We start from the raw sequence: 13,047 nt of genomic DNA, 5'->3' as shown, positions 1-13,047 counted from the left end.
AGCATCATGCTTTGGGGCTGCTTTTCTTTAGCCAGAACTGGGGATTTAGTCAAGGTAGACAGAATAGCATGAATAGCTGCAACTACCAGTCGATTTTGGTGAAAAACCGTCAGACGTCTGCTAGGACGCTAAAGATGAAGAGGAATTTCACCTTTCAGCATGTCGATGACCCAAAGCATACACCCAAATCAACAAAGGAATGGCTTCACCAAAAGAAGATCAACATTTTGTCATGGCCCAGCCAGAGCCCAGACCTGAATTCAAAAATCTGTCCATTCATGGTCTGGTATAGACTAATTAGCAAAGCTAGTTATATTTTTCTTGGGGGAGGCATGTAGGTTATTTTATCAGCACTTGAAGCAGTGACCAGGTGAGTGCTGAAGGTGTTGGCTTCCCAACTACGAAATGCTAGTTCAAAAAATGAATATCAGGTTGTTTTTTTTTTTAGGTAATGACATATTACTATTGCTTCAGCAAAACCTTTTTACTCTATTTCTTGGTAATTTGGAAATAATTTGTTTACCTGAGCAATCCAAGCACAGGTCTCCATAGACTTACAATAAAAAATAGTTGTGTGGCACTATACTACTAGATAGCAACAGTTGTCAAGTTTGGATGAGTGAGTGACATTTTAAGGGTGGGGCTTAGCAAACCTTTAATTGCATCAAATGCCCCCTTTCCACTACATGGTACCAGCTCAACTCGACTCGACTTTTTTCGTTTTTCAATACTGGAAAATACCACCATTTTGGTAACTGTTACCACTTTTCTGGTGCCACCTTTGTTGAGGTTCCAAAAAACTGGAGCGGGTACCAAAATCAATGCAGACCAGCTACACTGAGGGGTACTGTTATAGTAATGGAAAACGACACTCGTCGAGTCGAGTTGAGCCAGGGCCATGTAGTGGAAAAGGGGCAAAAGAGGCTATTCCCATCAAGTGAGATGCATCTCACCCTGTTTGCTGTTATTCACACCCAGGGCTTGAAGTTAACTTTTTGGATCACTGGTCAATATGGCTGCTAGATTTTAAAGTTACTAGCCACTTTTAACACACAAATCAGAGAGAGGGAGACAGAGAGAGAGTTTATGCCTGGCACACACTCCCGGACGTTTCAAGTCCTAACCAATATTGAAAGCGTGGGAGACCACATGAGGACAGATTTCTTGTCTTTCAGTCATTTTTCAAAACTAACAAGCAAACTCCTGACTCTCAAAACCATTTTATTTTTTTATTTTTTATTTGATCACCTACCTGATAAGTCGAGAGCAGTGGCTGTTGCCTCCCCTCTCCTTCCCTTGTCTGTTCTGTTAGAGGGGCAGCAGTGGCTCAGGAGGTGGAGCAGGTTGTCCAGTAACTGGAGGGTTGCTGGTTCGATCCTCAGCTCCTCCTCGCAAAATGTGGAGACATCCCTGCACCAGAAACATAACCCCTAACTGCTCCCGATGAAGTGGCTGTTACCTTGCATATATGACACCTCTGTTGGTGTATGGGTGTGTGTACGTGGGTAAAATGAGGCATTAATTGTAGAACGCTTTGGGAAAAAGTGCTATATAAAAATGCAGTCCATTTATTATGATGTATCTTGCAGGAAATATTAAAAAGACATTAATGCTGCTGCCACAGGTGAGTGATATTGGTTGTTACCCGGCACGCTGCAAAGGATGTGTGTGGGCTAAGAAAATAAAACTTTTCTTGGGAGTTGGGAGTCTGACTTGACAATCATTATACATAGTGATGACTTGAAAGACAAAAAAAAAATCTGTGAAATCTTTCCTTATGTGTGTGGTCTCACACATTTTAACTATTTAGGATATGAAGATGTCCTGTAGTGTGTGTCAGGCATGAAGTGTGTGCGTGAGAGAACAACAGTGGTCACTCACACACAGTCAGGGGAACCAGAGACAGTCTCACGCTCAGTGGATTCTAAAACAGACCTGTTATACAGTGTTACAATTAGCACTGTCTATGAGAAGTAGAGATTGGAGAGTTTGGGCGGCACGGTGGTGCAGTGGTTAGCGCTGTCATGTCACAGCAAGAAGGTCCTGGGTTCGAACCCCGGGGTTGTCCAACCTTGGGGATCATCCCAGGTCATCCTCTGTGGGAGGTTTGCATGTTCTCCCTGTGTCTGTGGTGGGTTTTCTCCAGGCAATCCGGTTTCCCCCACCATCAAAAAGACATGCATGTTAGGGTTAATACTCCTGTCTGTGCCCTTGAGCAAGGCATGGCAAGGCGAACTGGAGTTGGTCCCCGGGTGCTGCACGGTGGCTGCCTACTGCTCCTAGCTACACTGCTAGGATGGGTTAAATGCAGAATTTAATTTCCCTACAGGGATCAATAAAGTATCTCAAAATCAAAAAAATTGTGGTTTCAGCCTGCTGCAGCCAGAAGCTGACTCAGTGACATTTAGAAGATGCTGCATCACCTGCCACGTGGGCAAGCAATTTGACAGTGTTACCCACCTCAGTTCATTTTACCTTCATTTGCTGGGTTAGCGGGTGTTAATTTCAAGCCCTGTTCACGATGCTGAAAAATAGAGGCCAGGATTCCAGTAAAATTACACATTTAACTTAATTTTCTCCCCCAGAAAACAGAAAAATGACAGATCTAACTAAATATTTTACATCGTTTAGCAAGTTGGTATTAAAATAAAGTTTTTATGCTGATAAATTCCAGAAGTCTGAAAAATCTCACACTGTAACCACGTACAAAACTGAGATTCTGTGCCCACCTGGTGTTCAGCATTGCTCTATCCACTTTTCACTGTTTAAAAAAACAATATCTGAGGTACATATTTTAATCAAAACTAATTAATATGCAAAATAAACCTAATTAACATACACTGCAATCGATCCAAGCATGTTCTGTTAAACCCATAACCAAATGCAGTAAGAACATTGAGATGGATTGACAGTTTAGTCGAGAAAAATTGTGTACTATGTGCATTTACTAATTTACCCACTGCTAAATATATATCCGTTTACACATTTGTGGGGTGTACTTAGAGTAGCAACATCTACTACTACTACTACTACTTTTGGCTGCTCCCGTTAGGGGTCGCCACAGCAGATCATCCGTTTCCATCTCTTCCTGTCCTCTGCATCTTCCTCTGTCACACCAGCCACCTGCATGTCCTCCCTCACCACATCCATAAACCTCCTCTTTGGCCTTCCTCTTCTCCTCTTCCCTGGCAGCTCCATGTTCAGCATCCTTCTTCCAATATACCCAGCATCTCTCCTCCACACATGTCCAGACCATCTCAATCTTGCTTCTCTTGCTTTGTCTCCAAACTGTCCAACCTGAGCGGTCCCTCTAATATAATCGTTCCAAATCCCGTCCTTCTTCGTCACTCCCAGTGAAAATCTTAGCGTCTTCAACTCTGCAACCTCCAGCTCTGCCCCTGTCTTTCATCAATCCCACTGTCTCCAAACCATATAACATAACTGGTCTCACAACCATCTTGTAAACCTTCCCTTTAACTCTTACTGGTACCCTTCTGTTGCAAATCACTCCTTACACTCTTCTCCACCCACTCCACCCTGCGTGCACTCTTTTCTTCACTTGTGTGCCACACTCCCCATTACTTTGGACAATTGACCCCAATTATTTAAACTCATACGCCTTCATCATCTCCACTCCTTGCATCCTCACCATTCATTCCACTGTCCTCCCTTCTCATTATGCATAGGTATTCCATCTTGCTCCTACTGACTTTCATTCCTCTTCTCTCCAGTGCATACCTCCACCTCTCCAGGCTCTCCTCAACCTGCACCCTACTCTCACTACAGATCACAATGTCATCCACGAACCTCATAGTCCACGGAGACTCCTACCTGATCTCGTCCGTTAACCTGTCCACCACCATTGCAAACAAGAAAGGGCTCAGAGCCGATCCTTGATGTAATCCCACCTCCACCTTGAACCCATCTATCATTCCAACCGCACTCCTCACCATTGTCACACTGCCCTCATACATATCCTGCACCACTCCTACATACTTTTCTGCAACTCCCAACTTCCTCATACAATATCACACCTCCTCTGTCGGCACCCTGTGATATGTTTTCTCTAAATCCACAAAGACACAGTGTAACTCCTTCTGGCCTTCTCTATACTTCTCAATCAACATTCTCAAAGCAAACATCGCATTTGTGGTGCTCTGTCATGGCATGAAACCATACTGCTGCTCGCTGATCGTCACCTCTCCTCCTAACCTAGCTTCTATTACTCTTCCCCAAATCTTCATGCTGTGGCTGATCAACTTTATACCTCTGTAGTTGCTACAGTTCTGCACATTGCCCTTATTCTTGAAAATTGGTACCAGTATGCTTCTTCTCCACTCCTCAGGCATCCTCTCACTTTCCAAGATTGTGTTAAAAAAGCTAGTTAAAAACTCCACTGCCATCTCTCCTAAACACCTCCATGCCTCCACAGGTATGTCATCTGGACCAACTGCCTTTCCACTCTTCATCCTCTTCATAGCTGCCCTCACTTCCTCCTTGCTAATCCACCGCACTTCCTGATTTACTATCCCTACATCATCCAACCTTCTCTCTCTCATTTTCTTCATTCATCAGCCCCTCAAAAGTACTCCTTCCACCTTCTCAGCACACTCTCCTCGCTTGTCAGCACATTTCCATCTCTATCCTTCATCACCCTAAACTGCTGCACATCCTTCCCAGCTTGGTCCCGCTGACTAGCCAATCGGTACAAGTCCTTTTCTCCTTCCTTAATGTCCAACCTCTCATACAACTCACCATACACATTTTCCTTATTTTCCTTTGCCACCTCTCTCTTTGCTTTACGCTGCATCTCCTTGTACTCCTGTCTACTTCATCTCTCTATCCAACTCCTTCTTTGCCAATCTTTTCCTCTGTATACTTTGCTGTACTTCCTCATTCCACCACCAAGTCTCCTTGTCTTCCTTCCTCTGTCCTGATGACACACCAAGTACCTTCCTAGCTGTCTCCCTCACTATTTCTGCAGTGGTTGCCCAGCCATCCGGCAACTCTTCACTACCACCCAGTTTCTGTCTTAACTCCTCCCTGAACTCCACACAACAGCCTTCCTTCTTCAACATCCACCACTTGATCCTTGGCTCTGCTCTCACTCTGTTCCTCGTCTTGGTCTCCAAAGTCCTCTGACAGACCACCATCCGATGCTGTATTTGGATATTTTTTTTTGTTTAATTTTCATCTCTGATGTTACAGTAGCAGCATATTTTCTCAGTGTCTTTGCTGTCATGTATAAAAATGTTGATTCGAACATTTTTTTTTTTGCTGTTGAGTCAGTTCATATCTGCACAAGTACAGCAATGTGAAGACGAGTGTACTTGTTTCTTTACAGTACATGTTCCAGAACCAGGAAGCAGAGGCCTACTCAACCACTGCCTGTGAGGAACAATAACTGAACAATCATGAGCCATGGACAATCTTACTACCTAAGCAGGTAACAATCCACTACCTTTTATTGACGTTGACACTGGTGGGTAAATAAAGTGGTGCCAGTTTAGTTTTTAGTCTTATTGAAGAAATGGGTGGTAAAGATGTTAAACTGCTGTACCACAATGCTCATTCTAGCAAAAGGCATGGGTGGATTACTGAACGGCCCTACCGGGCCCAGGTCCCAGGGGCCCAAAGGCTCAGGGGGCTCCTGGGGCCTGGGCCCCTGGAATCAGGTCGTCTACAGGGGATTTAGCACCTGGATCTCCACAGACATGCGTTGCGAGTCAAGCGAGGGGCAACCACTGTCCTGCCACACCCCAGCCCCATCACAAATGGCCCTGCTCACCGACCGAAGCCGGCTATCCCGGTCCAACTGAAGGCCGTAGCACCATGGTGTCTTCGCATCTGGGGGGGGATTCTGATTTAGAGGCGTTCAGTCATAATCCCACAGATGGTAGCCTCGCACCATTGGCTCCTCAGCCAAGCACACACACCAAATGTCTGAACCTGCAGTTCCTCTTGTACTGAGCAGGATTACTACTGCAACAACACATCATCAATCGGATAAAACTAACCTGTCTCATGCCTTTGCATGAAGTCACACTTATTAAAGGGTTTAGTCCCTCATGTCAATAACAGAGCCCCAAAAGTCCTACTGCAAAACTGAAGGGACCTGCAGGTGAATGTATGTCTTAGTTAATATGCTGTTGTTGTTAATTGTGTGTATGTGCGCTGTAAATCCTATTGAGGTACAGGTAAAATTAGTTATTGTGCTGATGGCTGCAGGTCGGTGTACCTGCCGTGCCGGGCGCGCGGTGGGGGGGGGGTGTTATGTGTCTGTACCCAGGGGCCCGTTGTCTCATAATCTGCCTATGGTGAAAGGTCATTGTTATACATTATCATTCAGCTAGAAAGGATAGTAAAACGCCAAACAAGAACAAGAACAAAATCACAATTTGCCTTTTTTTTTTTTTTTTTTTTTGGTGTGTTTTCATTGCTTTCCCTACTCTTTCTTTAGAATAACTCTGGTGTACTTTTCTGTGTTTCTGTCTGCAGATGTCCAGGAGCTGCTCTGCCCACAAACCCTGGAGGAGTTTAACTGCAAATCCTGACAGGCTGTCTCTTACTTATTCCTACCAGATGATTTGATAACTACACAATGCAGCAGTGAAAGCCTCTCAAAATCCCCCAAATTTAGGAAAATTTGAAATCTCAGACTCTACATTCCCCAGTCAGTCGACTGCCATTGACCCCAGTAACTACTGACAGTAAGTACCGACAGCTCTGTCTGCACACCAGCCGTCTGGATGAGACATGATGCTGCTTACAGAGGTCCCAAAAGAGAAATTTCTGCTTAGCCTGTTTCAAGGAATCTTTGGATTTTTTTTGTTGTTGTTTTTTTTTTCATCTCTGATGCTGAACAATTTTTGTATAAGAGGTACATTTGCTGAGGCTTTCACCCGCCCGCAGGAAGGTTGCGCTCGCCGCACAGGGGGGAGCCTTCATAAGCGTTGCATCAGAGCACTATCCAAACTTGAGTTCATTATTCTCGACCATTAAACCAGTTGGAGACTGCTAAACAGAAAGTCGGTTCTGAGGCCACGGCTCCAGCTTGTAAGCACTTTAGTCTTTGTGTGAGAGAGTTTCTGCTTGTGGAGGTGGCATTTGGAGATGACAAGATTGTTATTATCTTATCCTTAAGAAAAAAAATACTATATTTGTATTTAGCGATATATCTCCTTTATACAAAAATTGACGAGATAGTCATTTAAAATGTTTAAAATATTTAAAAAAAACCATTATGAAAGTGTTTGAGTGTATCTTGCAATATCTGTTCCATTTTTGAGTCTGTATGAGGATGTAGAACTATAAAGGACTAAGTATTTCAAACAGTTGAAACCTTTTATAATGTGATGAGACAGACAAGAGTCTGTAACGCTTGCTAACCTCTAGTGTTAAAATAGTAGGATTGGGTAATCTTAGGATACAAAAAGGTTCTTGTTCTATAATTAGGAAAAAGATCGATTCAAGCTGCTCCAAAATCCACTTAGAAACCTTTAGTTCATCAAGGCTTATGGTAGAACATGGCGGCACGGTGGCGCAGTGGTTAGCGCGGTGGCCTCACAGCAAGAAGGTCCCAGGTTCGAGCCCCAGGGTAGTCCAAACTTGGGGGGGTCATCCCGGGTCGTCCTGTGTGTGGAGTTTGCATGTTCTCCCCATGTCTGCGTGGGTTTCCTCCGGGTGCTCCGGTTTCCTCCCACAGTCCAAAGACATATAGGTCAGGTGAATTGGCGATTCCAAACTTGTCCCTAGGTGTGAATGTGTGTGTGTGTGTGTGTGTGTGTGTGTGTGTGTGTGTGTGTGTGTGTGTGTGTGTGTGTGTGTGTGTGTGTGTGTGTGTCGGCCCTGCGATGGACTGGCGGCCTGTTCAGGGTGTCTCCCCGCCTGCCGCCCAATGACTGCTGGGATAGGCTCCAGCATCCCCGCGAGCCTGCGAGCAGGATGAGCGGTTTGGATAATGGATGGATGGATGGATGGTAGAACATTCTAAGTACCAGTCATTTTAAATGTGTCTTTGCACAGTCCTGCCATATAGGTTTTTTGTTACAGGGTTACTTCTCCTCCGTATATTTGAATGTAAGGGTTTACAGAAATATTAGAAGATGGACTTCTCATTTGACAAAACCATGAAGACACCATATTTTGCGTTTTTTGCACAAAGTGTATCGGTATTCATACATCAAATCACGTTATAAGACTGCAGGGGCTACAGTGCTGACACATGGCGCACAAATCCAGACAGTTCGTCACGTCTCACTTCTCCCTCCTTCACTGCACCATAACTACAGCAATTAACACAAACATGACGACTGTGATTTTTGAAAATTATTATTATTACAGATTTGCAAATTTTACAGTGAGACACCGTAGAAAACAATCCAGAGGCAAGTCTCAAAAGAAAAAAAAGTTAGTTCCTTAGACTGACTAGGTTTCCATGACATGTTGGGTTGTGGTGGTTACTCTGAGGATGGAAGCTGCTACACAACCCAGATGATCTACTGGAGATGTAATCAGTAATGTGTATTCATTCACTTGACTGCACAATGTGATTGTGTAAAGTCACTTTGCCACCAGAATCAAACGTTTTGAAAAGTATCTCTGATCTAATTCAGATGCTGTATTTTCAGTAACGCCAACATGTGGTAACCCTTTACATGAAGTGCATGTAGTAAGTGTTAGTTAATAGGTAATAATGCCCTTATAAGTCCTTATGAAATGCTTATTAACATTAATAAGACTATATAATAAGTGTTAGTTATTAGGTAATAAGGCCATTTTAAGTCATAACTTTTGCATTTTGTGGAATATAATTTTTTTGGATTCCCCCCCCCCCCTCTTTTTCTCACCAGTTGTACTTGGCCAATTACCCCATTCTCTCGAGCTGTCCCGGTCACTGCTCCACCCTCTTTGCCGATCTGGGGAGGGCTGCAGACTACCCCATGTCTCCTCCGATACATGTGGAGTCACCAGCTGCTTATTTTCACCTGACAGTGAGGAGTTTCACCAAGGGGACGCAGCGCGTGACAGGATCACGCTATTACCCCCAGCCCCCCCCCCCCAAAAAAACAAACAAACGCCCCGACTGACCAGAGGAGGCGCTAGTGCAGCGACCAGGACACATACCCACATCCAGCTTGCCACCCACAGACACGGCCAATTGTGTCTGTAGGGACGCCCGACCAAGCCGGAGTTAACACGGGGATTCGAACCAGTGATCCCCGTGTTGGTAGGCAATGGAATAGACCGCCACGCCATCCAGATGCCCCAATATCAAAATTATTTTAATAATTTTAATCATGAATGTCCTTAGATGCTGTGTGCAGAGTTCTATGTAGATTGGATTTGCAACCTAAGACGAGTGTGAGGAAGTAGGTTTTGTATATTTCGCAAGCGCCACCTTGTGGCCGAAAACGTGTTCATGACGCTATTATTAACACTTATGTAGTCTTATTAACACAATGTTAATGAGCATTTTATAAGGACCTATAATAAGGACATTATTACCTGTAAATGAACTTATTAGCTGCAGTTAATGTGAAGCGCTACTGCACATAGTGTTTTAGAGTGGTACTGTCTTACCCTTGTTAGAGACCAGTGGTTTGAAGAGAACTTATTAAACATTCTTATGGGAAACTGGTCCCAGAACAGTATTTTCAATCTATTGTGCAATACTATATGGAATTGTGAGATCTCACAAAGTTGCAATAAATGAATGACCATAGGAATGTAGGGAACTGTAACAGTGTGTAGTAGACCATGTTAGAAAAACTCACAGTAGGTTAAACATGCACTGCAAAGAAATACTTATAGTTCCCTATTACGAAAAAAAAAAGACGAGGGGCAGCCATTTGCAAGCTTTTTGAGGATGGCAAGTGTAAGAGTTTCTTAATTAATGTAAGTGGCAACATTGTGTGAAATATTGCTACTTCTATAACTACTAATACAAGTTCTACTGTCACTAATTGAAAATAATAGCTTTGTGGTCCAGTTCGGGAGTTAACGGAGAAATTCCTCATCAGAGAAGAGAATCTCCTGATGTAGACTGGAGGGGGTCAGGGCTAAATTACAAATTAATAGTCTACATCAATCAAGTAGCGAGGGTAAATGATGATACATGCTGTTAAAGAGCATCTCACATGCCCTACAGACCATGGTAATTATAAGTTTTTCATCAGTAGGCTGTTATATTTGCTTTGCAACCAATTCGTTTAGAGAACATCTCTGGTGATGTTCAGCCAATACTGAAGCAGTATTCTGGGCACGTGACTAAATACTACTCAGCACATGCTCCATTTCTTTTAAAAGCTCATTCAAATTGCCACCTACATTTTTTTTTTGTGAGGTTAGCTTTTTTTTAAATAAAAAGACAGAAATTTTGTCGGCGTGCATGTGTGGGAGAGAAGGGAGAGAAACAAGCAAACCATGGTGTATTACTCATGAAATTGCACTAAGAATAATATTTGTATGATATTTGACAGTATACAGTACATTTTAGACATAGCATTTATTTTTGTTCCTCTTTACATCTGAGTGTTGGAGATTTTTTTCCCCCCCTGAGTGATATACCCACAATTCATTTGCTGTTGTGTTCTTAATTTACTGTTTTCCAAAACATGCACTTGCACTGGGAATGATCCAATGAGTGTTAAAACTGCATTTACGCTTGTCAGGATTGCAAATTTATGATAGTAAGTATTTATGTAATTGAATAATCGTTCTCTTCTGTGACAAAGCCTGGCTTACCAAAAGCATCTTCGCACTACGATCCTAGACCATCGATCACATGGTACTCACACAGTACACTATGATGTCATACAGCACAAAGCAATGCAATTACTTTATGCAAAACAGTAATTACACACGACTCCTGCTACGGTTTAACAACATGTAAGAACAAGATAGATGCTGCTGAAACAAAGTGTCTCCCGTTACAGTGAAATCCATCTTAGCCCGCATGGTGAGGGGCTCTGAGCGAGTCTGTTCATCATCATTAGATCCATTTCCTGGTTAGGTTGTCAGCTGGTGGGTGGTCTTACTGCTGAGCTGCTTTTGGTACCAAACCAACAGGCCTCAAGCTGCTGAGAATGTGAATTGTTTTAAATGACTTTTTACAATGACTACAGTGTATCGTTACAAAGTCATTACAAAAATGAACATGCATATTACTGTACAGATGTAAGACATGGTAACATTTAAGTGGTTAAAATAAAATAAAACTGTCAGAAACCAACGCTGAGAGACCTTTCATTTCTGAACACACTTGTTTTTATGCGCTTCCTCTGACGTCATGTCCTTCTTTGTGTATGTTGGGATGGTGCCCATGAAGGGCGTCCGGGTGGCGTAGCGGTCTATTCTGTTGCCCACCAACACGGGGGTCGCTGGTTCGAATCCCCGTGTTACCTCCGGCTTGGTCGGGCGTCCCTACAGACACAACTGACCTTTCACAAAGTACCGCCCCAGAACGGTGCTTGTCCAATCCTACCTTAGCAACGGTTTCTATGTGAGGGAGGTCCGTCAAGCTTTCAAACACACAGCAAAATGCTGAAACGGTGTGCCTATGGGATCTGCAAATCGGATACCAGATATCGGAAAAGTTTGGAGGGGGTGTCATTTTCCTCCCCTTCCCGAAACCCAGAACGCAAGAAGCGCAATGTCGGCAATAGATTTGGCAGTATAGCAGACCCCATGGCCAGCTTAATCCATCCAAAATCAACAAAAATACCTGTCTGCTCCAAGCTAAGCTTGCTACTAGCTATTATTGATAGCTAATACAGCTAACGTGTTATTACTGTTACTTTTACCCACACAATGATTATTACCGTTATCAACATAACGTATTACTGACTAACAAAATAACATTATTAATGTACCTGATGAACGTAACCAGCTTAGTCTGTGGCCAGAGATACCTAATTTAATGATAGCTAATGATAGCTGTTAAAGTGTGTTGTTTCCTTCTACTAATGAGACGTTACTACTCGTTTCAACCCCACTGGGCTATAAACTTTAATAATAACTTTGGCACGTAAGGTTATGCATCATGCTCGGTCCGTTATTCCAGGTGCCACACCATAAACGACCCCTGTGTAAACAAGGAACTAAACAATGGTTCCTAACAATAGTTCCTATTGTTACATCCTTTCTCTTTTCAGTTTCTTCTTTTTTTCTAGAACCTTTAATACATTTTTTAATTGTCTATTGCTGTAAACAATAAAATATAAACAAAACTCTTTGCTACTAACAGTGTACGAATATCAACATTCAAAATGTTTTTCATATTAACAATGACATATTTATCAGTTACTTATAGCTCCTAATGAAAATGAACATTATCAGCGACTGTGTATCAAAGTGCTATGGCTTTTCTTCACAGTTTAACGTAACCAATGTTTAAATGAATACCTCAACTTGCAGATAACCAGGTGAACAAGAACACATGTACACAACATTTGTGATTCACTTTTTTTCCTTTTTTTTTTTTTCATTCATGCCCCCCCCAAAGTCCATTAGTGCTACAGATCCATTCATCTGTGTGAGGTCACAAAGTCTTTGTATCGCTGCGGCTGCACCACAGAGCGGCCCGATCTGGTGGTAACAGGGTTGGCCCTGTCACCAGTGTCCTTGGTTTTGTTTCCTGCTAAGACACTGCGAGAAGGAACACTCTCTGAATGTCCGGGTTCAACACTCTCTGGCTGACTGGGGCTGCTGATCTCCATGTCCATAGTGTCAGTGAAGATTGCCCCTGGTGCATGCCTGAGGTGTCTGCGATTTCTCCTGATGACACCACCCGTGTGCAGCTGGACCTCATAGGATCTCCTATCGACCGGCCTCAGCACCTTGCCCACTCTCCAGCCAGTGTGGGGTAGGAGAGGCTGAACTCTCACACATTCACCTGGGGCAAGCGTGTCCAAGTCTTTAGTCGACCTGTCGTAGTATGCCCTCTGCCGTTGTTGGTTATTTTGTAAATCCTGTTTCACCTGCACAACTTTCGGCTGTAACAGGCTTGCCTTGGTTGGCAGTAGTGTTTTGGTACGGCGACTGAGC

The sequence above is a fragment of the Lampris incognitus genome, chromosome 6, assembly GCF_029633865.1.
Source record: "Lampris incognitus isolate fLamInc1 chromosome 6, fLamInc1.hap2, whole genome shotgun sequence".
NCBI lineage: Eukaryota > Metazoa > Chordata > Actinopteri > Lampriformes > Lampridae > Lampris > Lampris incognitus.
Note: the sequence above shows the minus strand (reverse complement) of the source record.